General features: G+C 41.3%; 1 protein-coding gene across 3 annotated transcripts in view; it reads left to right on the top strand.

The window, feature by feature from the left end:
- Nucleotides 1-15,466, top strand: part of Arhgap18 (Rho GTPase activating protein 18) — a 233,880-nt gene that overhangs the window by 205,998 nt on the left and 12,416 nt on the right. The gene's annotated exons all lie outside the window — the stretch shown is intronic.

Raw genomic sequence — 15,466 nt, 5'->3', positions numbered from 1 at the left:
GGCAACCATCTAAAAGTTATGCTGCTTATTGGCTTAAAAAAAAAGTTTTAATCATGTGTATATTTGTGTGTGTGAGCATGTGGGTGCAAATGTCTGTAGGCCAGAGAGGGGGTTGGATCTCCTGGAGCTGGAGAACTGAGCTATGTAGGTGCTGGGAACTGAGCCCCAGTACTCTAGAGGCTCAGTAAGTGCTCCTAACCTAACCACGCTCCAACCTCTTTTTTCACATTCATTGACATTTTCTCTAGCCACATTTGAAAATAGTCTAATCATAAAGAGGTGTCTAATTAGAGATGGCATGGTATATTTATATCATGAGGTACACAAAAAAGTAAAAAATAAAAAAAGTCACAGCAGCAAAGAGTAAAACACAAGACTCATGAGGGGTGAGAATTAGGATTTTTTTTTTTCTTTCTAATTCTGGGAAGGAACCCAGCACTTACTACTGTATCCCTGAGCTTAATTTTCCTACTCCCAAATTTTGTAAACATTTACCTAGGATAAGACACATTGCTAAAGATTTTATAAACATCTCATTTTAAAATCCTATTTTCCTAGTTAGGGTATATTGTCTTATTTCTCTCAGATAAGGAAAAAATACTTTAAGCAGCAATTTTAAGTTTCTCTAAATAGAAAGGAGTTGGGATTCAAGACCAACTACCTTTAAAAATCTACCAATTCTTATCATTTTCCTCAACATTTCCACAGATTATCAGATTGTAGCCTCCAAGAATATGTCCAAATCTTTGAGTTCATTGTGCTGGTTCTTATCATGTGTTGCTGATGGTATGAAATGGCCTGCGGGTAGCTTTTAAAATAATCCTGGATAGGGCAAGGTCCAGTTGAAGAAGAAATTCAGAACAAGAGCGTAGGAGTCGGGAAACGTGGCTCCCATCGATGCTAGGAGTACGGGAGGATGAATTCTGAATGAGACTGAATTCTGTTTGTGAGACTTGCCTATTTAGGGGTGGGTTGCAGTTCCTGTGTCATTCAGGGCTTCAGATATATCTTTGGAGTCAGCCTAAAGAATTGTTCTCAAGGCCACAGAGTGCTGTGTAACTCAAAGATTCAAGGGTGAGAACGCGACAAGGCACACCCAAGGCATGCTGGTATTTCCATGGGGAGCCACGGAAGATGGGGAAAGATGTGACAGAACTAAGAGGAACATGAAAAACGGATATTGTCTTGGAGTCTCAGGCAGGAAGAGCAAATGTAGAAAGTGCTGACTTAGAAGCACCAAATACTGCAGAGGGGTCAATGATGACGGTCACTGTCATCAGTGATGATGGAGCACTGTCAGACCCTGATAATAAAGCCAAGTAGCTGCAGATTAGAAATGTCGATTTGTAAGATACTATGCACTCTATTAAAGCGAAGTGTACACAACCAGGCATCTGTGTTACTAAGATAAGCTTGACTAGATAAATGAGTACTTTGAGCCAAGTTTTAAGATAAAAACTTGGTTTACCTTATAAGACAAATGGAATGTATTAATTAATTGAAATGAACATGAATGTTCTTAAATACTATTAAGATTTGCCCATTAATTATGATAGGAAGATACAATCACACGATTATACACCATTAGAAATAGTTATTTTCTGTTGGCAGCTAACTTATTGGGAATCTCGCTCTTTCCACATAACCCAGTTTTGGTGTATGTGAGCCTGTATATGTAGTTGTATTGTGGGTTTTGTGGGGGAGGGAGCTAAGGAGCAAACAGAGCAAAGGGCAGTCCCACTGTACTGCACTCCAAAGCGTGTATTTTCTCCAGTATTGAAAAGGTAGAAACAATTGCATGTGAACCCCAGCATGAAATCCTTTTGTTGACGTTGTTCTTCCTGTTCTGCGTACTTTTCCCGCCTTAGTCTTCTCATGCTAATCACAGACATCCCATCCTAGTACCTGTAACTCCTCCGATGGCCACGGTCTAATGAGCATGCCGGGCTGCTTTGATGATCACTTAGGGACAAATTGCTGAAACTCCAAGGCTTCATTTCCAGCACAGTCTTTGAATTCTGTGATCCTTCCACTGCTGCCCCAGCTCACCTCCCAGAGAGAAGCTAGACTTTTACGAGTTGTGTGGGCTGTAGGAGTCCGGTGTTATCCCCTGCTTCCGGTCACGTGGGCCGAGGAAACCAAAAATCTCACAGTGTCCTTATCTTCGACGTTCACTCGGGATGACCTGGTGTCAGGCACTAAAGCAGAGCTCTGGTTTTGAAACGTTTATGTGAATTTTCCAAAAGCCCTAGATTATCTTGTAAGGGTTTCAGGTTTAGGGACTTGGGCTGGAGGATGCTGGAGTTGACTGAATAGCATGCAGGCTTTGGTGGCTTACCCAGGAGCCACAGTTTTCCTTGGGGTGCACTTGGGGTTTTATTGAGAAGGTCATCACAGGTATTGGTCATTGTAGCAGGTATTGATCACCAGTTCCAGGAGTTACTTTTTAGGTCAGGACAACAGAGTCTGGCTTAACTCAGAGACTCGTGTGGAAAAATCAAATCAAACTACGTCACACTCTTTCATTTTTTAGGACATACTCCAATCTTAAAAAGAGAATAAAAATATCATGTAAAAAACAAAGAAAAATATTAGGACTCAAGTTCACTGGAAATTAAGTGCTGATCAACTTGTGTAAACAATTAGGGCCCTTAATGTTTTCTGAATCTATGAGTCAGGTTAAAGTTAAAGGCATCTTGATAACAAAGACCTCATTTGTAGCAGCGTTTAAGACAGAAGATCTCTTTATATCACCATCTCCTGGTGGAAGTTCATACTAAGATGATCCACATGTCATTCTGGTTAAGATACTTTGCTAAAATGTCCTCGCTTAATTTTCTAAAGTATATATTATATCTGACCTTTTAAAGAGATATTTATTTCTAATTTGCTCTTTCGAAGATAAAGGGTTTTCTGCAGCACTAAAAGTGTCAACTGTCCATTTTAATGTATTTTAAGGGAAAAGAAGTATGTCTCGTCATGACTGTCCAGTAAATTTCTGGAAGGCAAAACTACAAGGAATGTAATGTTTACACCTGGCCGGAAAGATCATGGTTTATTTAACCATATCAGAACTACAACCGGATTTCTGTAAAGACACCTCAGCTCAATCTGTAACATGCGTGAGGACCATTTGAGAGTGTTTTCCTTTTAGCAGTAGTCTCGGTATACAGAGGAAATTAACATTCTTTACATTGTAAACTCACTGGGAACTGAGCTTGAATGGCATATTAGTACTTAGCTACTGCAGGTCTGCTGTTCGTCAGGCAACTTCACAGGCAGCCTCTTCCTCAATGTAATGGATGGCATTACTGCTGTTAGCCCGTCTATTAGTCAGGGTTCTCTAGGGGAAGAGAACTTATAGAATGAATACATATAAAAGGGGCTTATTAGAGAACCTTACATGCTATGGTCTAGCCAGTCCAACAATGGCTGTCCACCAACAGAAGAACCCAGCACCTGTACAGTAAGGTTGGATGCCTCAGCTGTTCTTCAGTGTTTGTCACAGTGCCAAAGAAGTAGACTCTACTGTGAAGGAACAGACTTGTCAGTGAGATCAAGCAGGCAAAGGGTGAGCTTCCTCCTTCCACGTCCTTTGTATAGGATACCACCTGACGGTGTGGCTCGGCTTAAAGGTGATCTTCCCCCATCAAAAGATCTGTATTAAAAATGAGTCTTCCCACTTCAAATGATTTAAGTAAGGGGGAAAAAAAATCCTTCACAGATGTGCCCAGCCATTTTGGTTTTTAGTTAATTCCAGATAGAGTCAAGTTTACAACCAAGAAAAGGCATCACAAGTCCATCCCTGTCAATTTGATACACAATCATGCCTCTTTATGTCATGCTTAATGTCTAAATGAGAAAAGAGTAACCAGGTCATATGCCCCACATGCTATAACAATACTACAGAAAATAGCTAGCACATTATATTTAATCAGACCATAATTATGCCTAATGTAATACAACGACCCTTCGTACAACTGCAAGCACATTATAAATTGTGGCAATGTCCCTCGAGGGACATTCTTTTAGCTTCTTAAACTTAAATATGACAACCACTGATATTCTTACAATTGGTATTATTCTACATGGGAAAGAGGTTGAGGAAGGAAAACACAAATATTTATGCAAATATATTCTTAACAAAATACAATAGAAATGCTTATGTAAATAATAATTTTCATTTCTTCAAACTGGTCCTGTGGTCTTAGTTGGTATTTTTAACTACCTTTCTCTACTATCCATTCTGTATTTCCTTCACACTCAGCAAGTACCTGAGCAGGTCTTTCCGGGAGGAGTGACCCATACATTTATTCCTGGCGGGACTGTGCCCTTTGTCATACTTCTTAGATTTTAATCATAGGTCATGGTAGCACCAAAAGATGCCCTAAGAATCTCCTGCACTCCAGACATAATCCTTTTTACCTCCATTGTGGAGAAGCAATTCAATTTCCCCTTGGTAATCTGGTTCAACACTCCTAACGCTGTTAGCTTGTTGGCTTAAGAGTATCAGAAGCCCAAAGTGGCCAGGGGAAAGTCAGCATTTTCAATACAATGAAATATTAGTGTATCTCCTGGCAGAAGCACTCATTGCGCTGGAACAAAAACTTCTAGGCCAGCAGAACTTGAGGCAATGACAACAGGAAGCCTTAATTTCCCTAGCACATCACTAGAGGTAACAGTGAATAGAACTATTCCTGTTCCCACTCTCTTGATTCTTAGGCCTGTGGATCCTGGCTATGGGAGAAACTTACCTTACATTAACGACTGTTCAAAACATATTCTACCTTCTGAAGAACTCTGTCCCTGCCCTCTGTGCTGCTGCCACCTAATTGGCACTGTAACTGTGTTTTCAGAAGGCCATTCCATCACTCTATCAGGTCAGCTGTTTCAGAGTGGTGGGAAACAGGGTAAGACTAGTAAATCCCATGATTGTGGGCCCACTGTCTCATTTCTCTGGCTGCAACGTGAGTTCCTGGTTAGAAGCAATACTGTGTGGAATACCTTGATGGTGGGTAAAGCCTTCTGTAAGTCCAGTAGTGGTAGTTTTGGTAGAAACATTAAATGCAGGAAAGGCAAACCATAAAAACCAAGTCCAGTAAGGACATGTGTTACCCTTTTCCATGGAATAGATATCCAATGTAATCAACATTCTGCAAGGTCACTGGCTCTTCATCCTGGGTCCAAGTGTCACATTTGGTACCTTTAGGTGCCATAAAGGTGCCTGAGTCATATCTGGGGCTTAGTGTAGGTCGCTGTTGTTGGCAGATCTGACACTTAGCAGCAACTGTAACCAAGTCAGTCTTGATGGGTAAAGTCCATGCTGTTGAGCCCATGAGTAATTTATAGCTCTGCCACTATGACCATTTTGTTTATGGGTCCGCTGTGCAATGGCAGTGGGGATGTTTGGGAAAAGAGGCTGCCTGTCCAGAGAATGAGTCATTTTATCTACTAGATTACCCAACTCCTCTTCTGCTGAAGTCATCTTTCGTTTTTGAGTTGCATTTACAAATATCTTCACATCCTTTGCCCATTTGGAGAGATCTCTCCACACTCTTCTTCACCATAAGTCTTTCTCACCAATCCTCAATCATGTGCTTTCCAAGTCCCTGGCCATGCAGCAAATCCACTAGCTACAGCCCATATATCAGGAAAGAATCACATCTGGCGATTTCAGCTTCCAAGCAAAACATATGACCACGTGCACTGCCCAAAGTTATCTTTACAGTGACGTTTTTCTCTTGATGGTGTTTTTCAGGGTTGTCCCAGAAATGGGTTGTAATGTTGCAGCTGTCTACTTCTGGACAGTGCCTGCATAATGCACAGACTCATCAGTAAACCAGGCCCGAGTCTTCTCTTCCTCAGTCAACCAATTATCAGGCACAACTCATAAGGTTCTACGTACATGCCTAGCCACAGATAGCAGTGTAAGGATAGTAGAAACCATACGCATTTGGGCCACTTCTTCATGTAACTTGCTTGTGCTTTCAGGATCAGCTTGGGCATACACACACACACACACACACACACACACACTATTTTATATTTATATATGTATAATTATATATATAATTGCTATAATATATAATATATAATTGCTAAAACAAATACTTTGCTAATATATAGCTATTATATTTCTATTTATATAATATATAATTGATTATAGACTGCTGCTGTGCACTTCCTACTTTACAACTTGATGAGTCAGAAAATATTCCCAGATCATGTTGGGCAGCTCAAGTTGCCTGGTAACTTCACGGCCCATTGTCAAATATTCAGTTCCCACTAAGCTATAGCTAGCCCAGGGCTATTTTTCAAAGTCATCTGTAGATGATGGCCTTGCTTCAAAATCTTAAAGATCTCTTCTCTGATTCATCAGTAAGGGCCTGACAAAGGTACCAAACAGTGTCCCTGTCTGTCACGGACATCTCAAATACCAGGATGTCTGCTGGATCACATGGTCCAACAGGTAGATTAGCCGGTGTAGTAGCCTGGACCCTTTGAAGAGGCTTCTTCTGTTCCAGGCCCCACACAAAGCTCGCAGCTTTCTGAGTCACTTGCTAAATGGGCCCAAGCAACCCACCCAAGTGAGGAACGTTCTGTTTCTAGAATCCAAATAGACTCACTGAAGGTGCTTCTTTCTTGGTTGGGGGAAATGTCAGGTACAATAACTCATTCTTTACCTTAGACGGAACATCTCTGTATATCCCACACAATTGGACTCCTACGAATTTCACCAAGGTAGAGGCTATTGAACTTTTGTTGGATTTCTCATCCTCTGATGCTCATGTATTTTACCAATGAGTCCAAAGATGTTGCTACCTCCTGCCCATGTAGTTCAGTTAGTATAATGTCATCAATACAGTGCACTAATATGATATTTTTTGTAGAAAAGACCACGATCCAAGACCCCTTCTAACTATGTTATGACTAAAGGCTTGAAACTTAATATATCCTTGAGGTAAAACTGTAAAGGTATACTACTGTTTTTGCTAACTGAAAGCAGATTGCGTCTGGTGGTCCTTATCAACCAGTACCAAGAAGTCATTTCCTAGGTTAATAGGTACACACCATGTACCAGGAGATGTGTTAATCTGATCAAGTCACTACTTGATTTACTTTTCAATAGTCAACTGTCATTCTCCATGATCCATCTGTCTTTTGCAGTGACCAGATAGGAGAATTAAAGGGGGGTTGGGTGGTGGAGACCACTACCTCTGCACTTTTGGAGTCTTCACTGATGACATTAATTTCTGCCATTCCTCCAAGGATGTGATGCTATTTTTGAGTCACTATTTTTTCTGGCAGAGGCAACAACCATAATAGCCCTCACTCCACAGGTCAGGGAAGCAATGTGAGAATTCTGTCAACTCCTATCCCAATTATACATGTAGGACTGGGGAAATAATTACAGGATTAGTTCAGGGACCCACTGCACCTACTGTGAGTTGGATTTCAGCCAAAACCCCATTAATCACCTGAATTCCATAAGCTGCTACTTTAACTGGAAGGCCTCAATGTTTCTCGGAGTCACCGGGAGTTAGTATCAATTCAGGACCACTATCCAGTAGGCCCCAGAAAGTCTGATTGTTTCTTTTCCTCTGGTGTACAATTACCCTTGTAAAAGGCCAGAAGTCTCTCTGGGGAAGGGATGGAGAAAGTCTAACAATTAAAATTTTAGGTATTTTATTAACATCTTTCCTCAGAGAAAACTAGCCACTCCTTCATTCAAGGGATTATGAATCTACGAACTAGCTCAAGTCTGAATATTGGTTCGTGGGCCAAGATTTCTCCTTGTCCCGACACCATGGAGACATTCTTTCATTTGTTTGAGAATTTTTCTGCTTATACAGATCAAATAAAGATGCAATAGATTACTTATCTATGGCATGCCTAGAAACACCATGATTGATTAGCCAAAGGTTAATATAAGACAGGCCGCCACAAAACTCACTTTGCTTATGCTGACCATTATGGGTTAGGCCATGATGGATATTGCATTGTCTATACTGCCCATTATAATAACTACAATCACCTTGCCTTTGGTTATTCAGTGCTGCCACCTAGCCCCTAATACATCAAGGCCCAATTAACCCCATTGCATTTAATTCTTCCAACTGAGCTAACCCTCCCTAAGGTCTGATTGATACACGAAAAGGGAACAACAAAACTCTACAAATGTGCTTATGCTGCTTTCACCATTTTGCGTCTTATAGGATTCGTGAAGGGCATATCCTCTGCGCCTTCCCATTGTGGGGAATTAGGTTTTATACAGCATATCCACTCTAGCATTGTGATTTCCTTGATCCTTAAAAGTCCCTTCATCAACACTAAGCCAAGGGATATCAGGTATTTGCAATGCCCTTTCAGTTGGCCATCTTTTGTTAAATGTTTCAGTTCATCATTCAAACAAACTTTTGACACCTTTTAAAACTGTGCAAGCTCCCACATTAAACCTAGAATCTCCAATCAGAGGTTCCATATCAATAAACTCAGCCTGATCCACGTTTATGTTCTTCCTACCATTATCCCACACCCTTCAACCCCATTCCCACATATATTCCCCAGACCTCTGCTAGAGTGAATTTGCAAACTCATTAAGTAAGCTCTTTAGTAGTGTAACAGAGCTCCTTATGGGGGTAAACTTTCTTCTTCCCCCTTAGCCTACATAACCTTAAGACTGGTTATACCAATCATTGGTTCTAAAGGACATCAATATTGTCAAGCATCTCCTTTAGAGAATGTCACTGCTGTTTTGGCAGATATCAAAGGGTTAGTTTTCTCAGTCAAAAGCAGAAAAGGCAATGTATCAGTGAGTCGTGGTAGAAGTACATCTTCTGCTGAGGGTAGAGAGACTATGTTCAGAGCTTATCTAAAGGAATAAGTATTCATTTCAGAATTATAACCGTGAAAACACTGTAAATTTAAATAGCCTTCAAAGGGATAATAACTCATATGTACCATCCCGTAAATGTTTTACAACTATAAAAATGTCATATTAAGTTGCTTTTATTTATAGTGCCTTAGGGTTACTATTGCTGTGAAACACCATGACCAAAGCAAGCTGGGAAGGAAAGGGTTTGTTTAGCTTACACTCCCACTGCACTGCTCATCACAGAAGGAAGTCAGGACAGGAACTCAAGCAGGGCAGGGACATGGAGCCAGGAGCTGATGCAGAGGCCACCGAGGGGTGCTGCTTACTGCCTTCTTATATATTTCATGTTTTGGGAAACACCATGATTGGTTTGCTAGTACCAAAGGTGTGTATAAGTCATGCCACCATAAAAATCGCTTTGCCTGTGCTGACTGACTAGTCTATTATGGACATTGCTTTGTCTATACTGCTCATTACAATAACGACAATCACCTTGCCTTTGGTGATTCAGTGCTGCCACCTGGTTCCTGCTACTTCTGAGCCCAATTACGCCCAGTGCATTTAATTCATCCAGCCATGCAGCCATTTCTCCAACCCTAAGGTTGGAGATAAGGATAAGGGACAGAAAATACCTCTTCAGCTGTCAATGACCCTTTCACCATTTTGCATTTTATAGGGTTAGTAAAGGGCATATCTACTGGGCCTTTCCATTGGGTAAGATTAGGTGTTACATCTACTCTAGCAATGCAATTGCCCTGAGCCTTAAAATCTCTTCATTCTTTAATTATTAATTTTAGTAGACCATCTTTTGACAGATATTTTAGCCAACCATTCAAACAAACTTTTAACACATTTTTTAATGTGGAAACTTCCATATTAAATCTAGAATCTCTAGTCTATTCACCCATATCAATAAACGCAGCCTTATCCAGTTTTATGTTCCTTCTGCCATTATCCCACACTTATAAAATCCATTGTCACACATATGCCCCAGACTTCTGCTTGATTAAGCTCTTTAGATGTGCCATGCATTTCCTTATGGACTACACTCTCTATCTCCCCTCTAAGAACCTGTTCAACCTTAAGCTATAGGTCTAAAAGAAACTATTGGTGGTCCCCTAGGAACATCAGTATTGTCTTGCCTGGCATCTTCTTCTGAGAAAGTCACTGCTGAGTTAGCAAAAATAGGATTAATTTCCTCAGTCAAAAATGGAAGAGGCAATATTTTAAGTGAGTTGAGATAGGAATACATCTGACGGTGGAGAGATTACTTCCACCAGTGAGATAATTCATTAAGAATCGGAGGATTCAAAGTTCTCAGCTTCAATAGGGTCTCCCTATACATCTCCATCCCTAGTCACAGGATCCCATTCTTTAGCAATCAATGCCCTCACTTTAACTGCTGGCACCCTCTGAGGCTGACACTTGAATTATCACTGTTATTCAACCAACATTATAAGGAGGGTTTTGGTTTGTTGTTCTGCAACTTTAGCTCTGTGGTTGCTGGAGACAAGATTCTCTTCTGGGGCACATTAGCAACCTTTACACCATTTATATGCATCTAGAGAGGTGACCAGTTTTGTTGCCAAGTTTATTGTTGTCCTTCACCATATTCTGAGATGCTAGAAGTGGGTTAATTTTATCACAGAGCTCATTCTCTTCCTTTGTCAGTTCATCCAATGATGCTAGGAGCAACCAACTACCATCTCCTGTTTCCTTGTTTCCCCACACTGTCAAAAGTGTTGTATACAGTCACCAAATCCATTACCTCTAACAGTTAGTGAATCAGAATAATCACAGGCATTTGTCTCTATAAGTTTGTACAATAGTTCACACCATGGGTTTTTAGTACTCTCTAAGCTTGTAAAAGGCTTCAGTAACATTAGGTGTTGGCATATTAGAAAGTCTATTCCAGCCACATAAACAGTCATCCTGCCACTTCTGCCACCAAAAATCTGTATTAGTGAGGGTTCTGTAGAACAGCAGAGTTTATGTCCATCTGTCTGTCTGTCTCTCTGTGTATAAAGGGGATTTATTTGAATGCTTTTCAGGCTGTGGTCCAGCTATTCCAACAATGGCTGTCTACCAACAGAAGGCCCAAGAAGTTGTTCAGTTCACCAATCCGGATTTCTTAGCTGGTCTTCAGTATATGCCAGAATCCCGAAGAAGTAGGCTCTAATGCCAGTGAAGGAGTGAACTTTACAATAAGAACAAGGGTGAGCAGGCAAATAGAGCAGGCCACCTTTTCCCATATTTTTTATGTAGGCTGCCAGCAGAAGGTATGGCCCAGATAAAAAGTGAACCTTTCTACCTCAAAAGATGAGAGTTAAGAATGAGTCTTCCCACTTCAAATAATTTAATTAAGACTTAAAAATATCCCTCAGAGCTATACCCAACTACTTGGATTTAAGTTAATTCCAGATGTAGTCGAGTTGTCCACCAAGAATATCTGTCACAGCCATGAAATGTGAAGATCATAAAGATTATTCAGCTAATATTGTGTCATATGTGAGAACATACTGTTTGGCTTGCTGGTCAAGCACAGTGTCTTTTCAAAGCTTGGCAGCCCTATGTAATTAGTATTCTAATATTATTTGCATCGGATACAGTGTGAGTCTGAAGTTTAATTGAGTCTGCCATATACCATTTAAATGGATCTTTGGTATCATTTATTGTTTATCATCTATGTATAAATATCACTTGCCATCCCTTGATGATATACTCAGCAAAAACATCTTAGTGATTTTCTTCTTTACTATCTACTCTGTACATTTCTGCAAAAGCAGCTTCACACTGAGTTATTCTCAGTTTTTTTGTATTGTGAGGGGAAGGGGAGAACTAAGTTGGAATGCCTTGAATAAGTAGAGGCTTAGATATAACAAATCCTGTTTCATGGCAAGTTCCCTAGTTGGCCAGAAATGTCCAAAGATATCCTGAGAAAGTGCCATGTGCCCCAGTAGCTTGGGCAATGAAGTATTCACTATATGTGATGAGGCAACCTTTCTACAGTGCCTGGTTTGGGAAGGGTTAGCACTAAACTCAAGTTGGCCTAACTTCACTCCCTTTTGTGGAGGGTGAGAAATATAGGAGATGGTATTATCCCAAGTCCTAAGGAGCATGTGGTAGAATGTCCATGTGACCCACCCCAATTTAGTAAAGGTAAACTCTGGTGCCATATATGTATAACATGACGATTTGCTTATATTACATGTGTACTTGAAAATTAATGGCATGCCCTCAGAGGCAGGCTTTGAAACTCTTACTTCCAAACTTCTATTAGTGTATGAGAGGTGATGCTCTCTTAGAAATTCTGATACCTCACTGAAACTGAGTAGATCTTGAGAAAGCCCACTGCTTTCTCCAAGGCCACACTTCCTGAGCTCATTTTGAAAGTGTAGGACATGGGTCACTTTAGTATAGGTCTTCATTTTTGGTACGGGTATCTCAGGAAAAGGAGAGGCTATTCGCCCAGCAATTTCATGCCACTGCTGAGAACCTTGGACTTTCCATGGCTTCCTGAAGAAGTAAATGGTTGAATTCGCCTCTTGTAGCACTGTTAATTTCCTTTTCTGCAATTCTATCCCTTCCTGTCTTTGCAGAGTATAGGGAGAAATATAAAGCAACAGGGGGCAGTTGGGTGTCTTAAGTTTCAACAAAGTGCATATTTTTTTTAACTATTAAGAAAATGCATACTGACACCCAGGATCACAGGTGAGGCCATAATATCTGCCCCAATACCTGAAGTAACCGGGACCCTCAAGATCGAGGGACACAGGAGCCCCCACCCAGCCAGAGGAAGGGGCTCCTCCCAGTTTGCCCCAGTGCCTGAGTGGACACAGGGTGCTGTCTCCCCATCCACTTCAACCACACCCAGAGGAAACTTGACTCTTAGGAGTCAAGACACACCAGGATCTCAGGATCACAAGGGAAGCTCAACTTCCAGGAGATTGGACACACTCAGGATTACAGTTGAGGCCACAACATCTGCCCCAACACCTGGCATAACCAGGACCCCTACAGGAGCCAGGGAAGCAGGAACCCCTGCCCATCCAGAAGCACAGGTCTCTTCTGGCTTGCACCTGTTCCCAGAGCAGGCCCCCAGGGCCTTAGCTCCCCACCTATTTCTGCAACGCCCATTGAAAGCTTGAATCCCAGGATTTGGGACACACCAGAATCACAGGACAGGATCACAGAAACAGCGGGAGTCCCAGAAGTTCTGACACAACCAGGTGGCTCACAGGAGGGACAGGCTGCTGTCAGAGACAGCAAGGGTAGTGAGAACTAGAGATAGCCAGATGGTGAGAGGCAAGACCATAAGCAAGAGAAACCAATGTCACTTGACAACATCAGAACCCAGTTCTCGTACCACACCACGCCCTGGATACCCCAACACACCTGAAAAGCAAGATTCAGATCTAAAATCCCATTTCATGAATATGATAAGAGGACTTTAAGGACACAAATAGCTCTCTTAAAGAAATACAGAACACAGGTTAATAAAAAGTAGAAGCCCTTAAAGAGGAAACATATGAATCTCTAAAAGAAATATGGGAAAACACCATCAAACAGGTGAAGGAATTGAACAAAACCTTCCAGGATCTAAAAATGAAAATAGAAACATTAAAGAAAATACAACAGGAGACAACCCTGGACATGGAAAACATAAGAAAGAGATCTGGAGTCATAGACAAAAGCATCCCCAACAGAATACAAGAGATAGAAGAGAGAATCTCAGGGGCAGAAGATACCATAGAAGACATTTGACACACTAGTCAAAGAAATTACAAAAGACAAAAAGCTCCCATCTCAAAACAATTAAGAAATCCAGGACACAATGAAAAGATTGAACCTAAGAATAAAAGGTATAGACAAGAGTGAAGATTCCCAACTCAAAGGGCCAGCTAACATCTTTAAGGAAGAAAACTTCCTTAGCATAAAGAAAGAGATGCCCATAAACATACAAGAAGCCTACAGAATGCTAAACAGATGGGACTGGAAAAGAGATTCCTCCAGTCACATGATAGTTAAAACACCAAATGTGGAGGCCCATGGCTGCAGCAGCATATGTAGGAGAGGATGGCCTTATCTGGCATCAATGAGAAGGGAAGCCCTTAGTCCTGTGAAGGCTTAATGCACCAGCATGGGGTGATGCTAGGGTGGGGGAGCACCCACATAGAGATAGGGAGTTTGTGGAAGGGAAACTGGGAAGGGGAATAACATTTGAAATTTAAATAAATAAAATAATAAAAAAATGAAAAAAATGCATGCTGGTATACCTTGGTACAGAAAAATGTGACTGCCATTCCATTGTTTTTGATGAAAATATTAAGTGATTTTACTTCCTTTGATTCTGTGAATCATAGTAGAGTAGGTAGTTTCCATGGAGTCTGAAGTGGTTTAACAGAGCCTTGAAACAGGATTGGTTGATACATACCCACAGGGTTTAGGACCTACCAGAGAGGATAGATTCCCTCCTGTGCCCCCTCTAAACAGGAAAGTAAACCACAAGGAATCATGGGAGGAAAGTCAAGTAGCTGCTGAGGGTGCCACACTGTTGAGCTCTTCCTGACACTCTAGTATCTTTCTGGTTCATTTGCACAATACCTTTTCATTCGCTAGGGCTGGGTAAAAGGTGACTCTGGAAGGAAGTTTCTTCATTACTGCTTTCATTAAGCAAATTTAAATATAGCTGGTACTGTAAATTAGCCAGAATTTCCTAATTTTCCTTATCATCGTAAGTACATTGTTATCCGCCGACCCTGGTTTTCCATTCAGAGCCATGTGCAAAGTAATAGCGAGGCTAGCGTGTGTTCATTCGAAGTGCCACTGTTTGTTTCTGTCACTGTGTGGGACAAGTGAACAGTGGGTTATGAATACAGCCCCCCCATTCCAAGCGTCTCATTACAGTTTTCACTCTGACATTCAAGTTGTTGGTATCAGCTTATTGTCTTCCTCTTCCCTGAAGGAAACAGCTGTGACCAAGGCATCACATTTATTGTTCAGAGTAGGAACGAAGCTACAGGGCAATGTCAAGGGAGAAGGTCCTGTACTCTGAGTTGTGCTCCACCATTAATACTTGCTCAGAAAGGAACACATCACACACACACACACACACACACACACACACACACACACCACCACCACCACCACCACCACCACCACCACCACCACCACCACCACCACCACCACCACCGGAAAAAAATCCATCTATTGTTGAAAATAGCTCATTTTCCATTACATTACAGATGAAAGAAGTCCGTCTCCTCGTTAAAAGGAAAACATAATGTAGCTTACTCTAGAGGTCAGGGTCCTGCCAAGGTCAGAGTATACTGAGACAGTTGGGACAGATTACATACCCCAGGAAGGAAAAGACAAGAGCAACACTTGCATGACGGAAGGGCGTTGAGACTGCCTGTGGTCGGACCTGCTGGATGGTACCCATGTTTGCTAGGCATTCTTATGCAGTGCCTTTCTTTCTCTGCCATTTCAATATGAAATTTCTCCTGTTAGTGAGAACCAATTTTAAATGGTTTGAGGGCATATGCTTTTTTTTTCCTGCCTGGTTCTAGAAGAATACTTCCATTTAATTTC

Source organism: Rattus norvegicus, chromosome 1 (assembly GCF_036323735.1).
Source record: "Rattus norvegicus strain BN/NHsdMcwi chromosome 1, GRCr8, whole genome shotgun sequence".
Classification (NCBI taxonomy): domain Eukaryota; kingdom Metazoa; phylum Chordata; class Mammalia; order Rodentia; family Muridae; genus Rattus; species Rattus norvegicus.
Note: the sequence above shows the minus strand (reverse complement) of the source record. Positions and strands in the feature narration are given on the sequence as shown.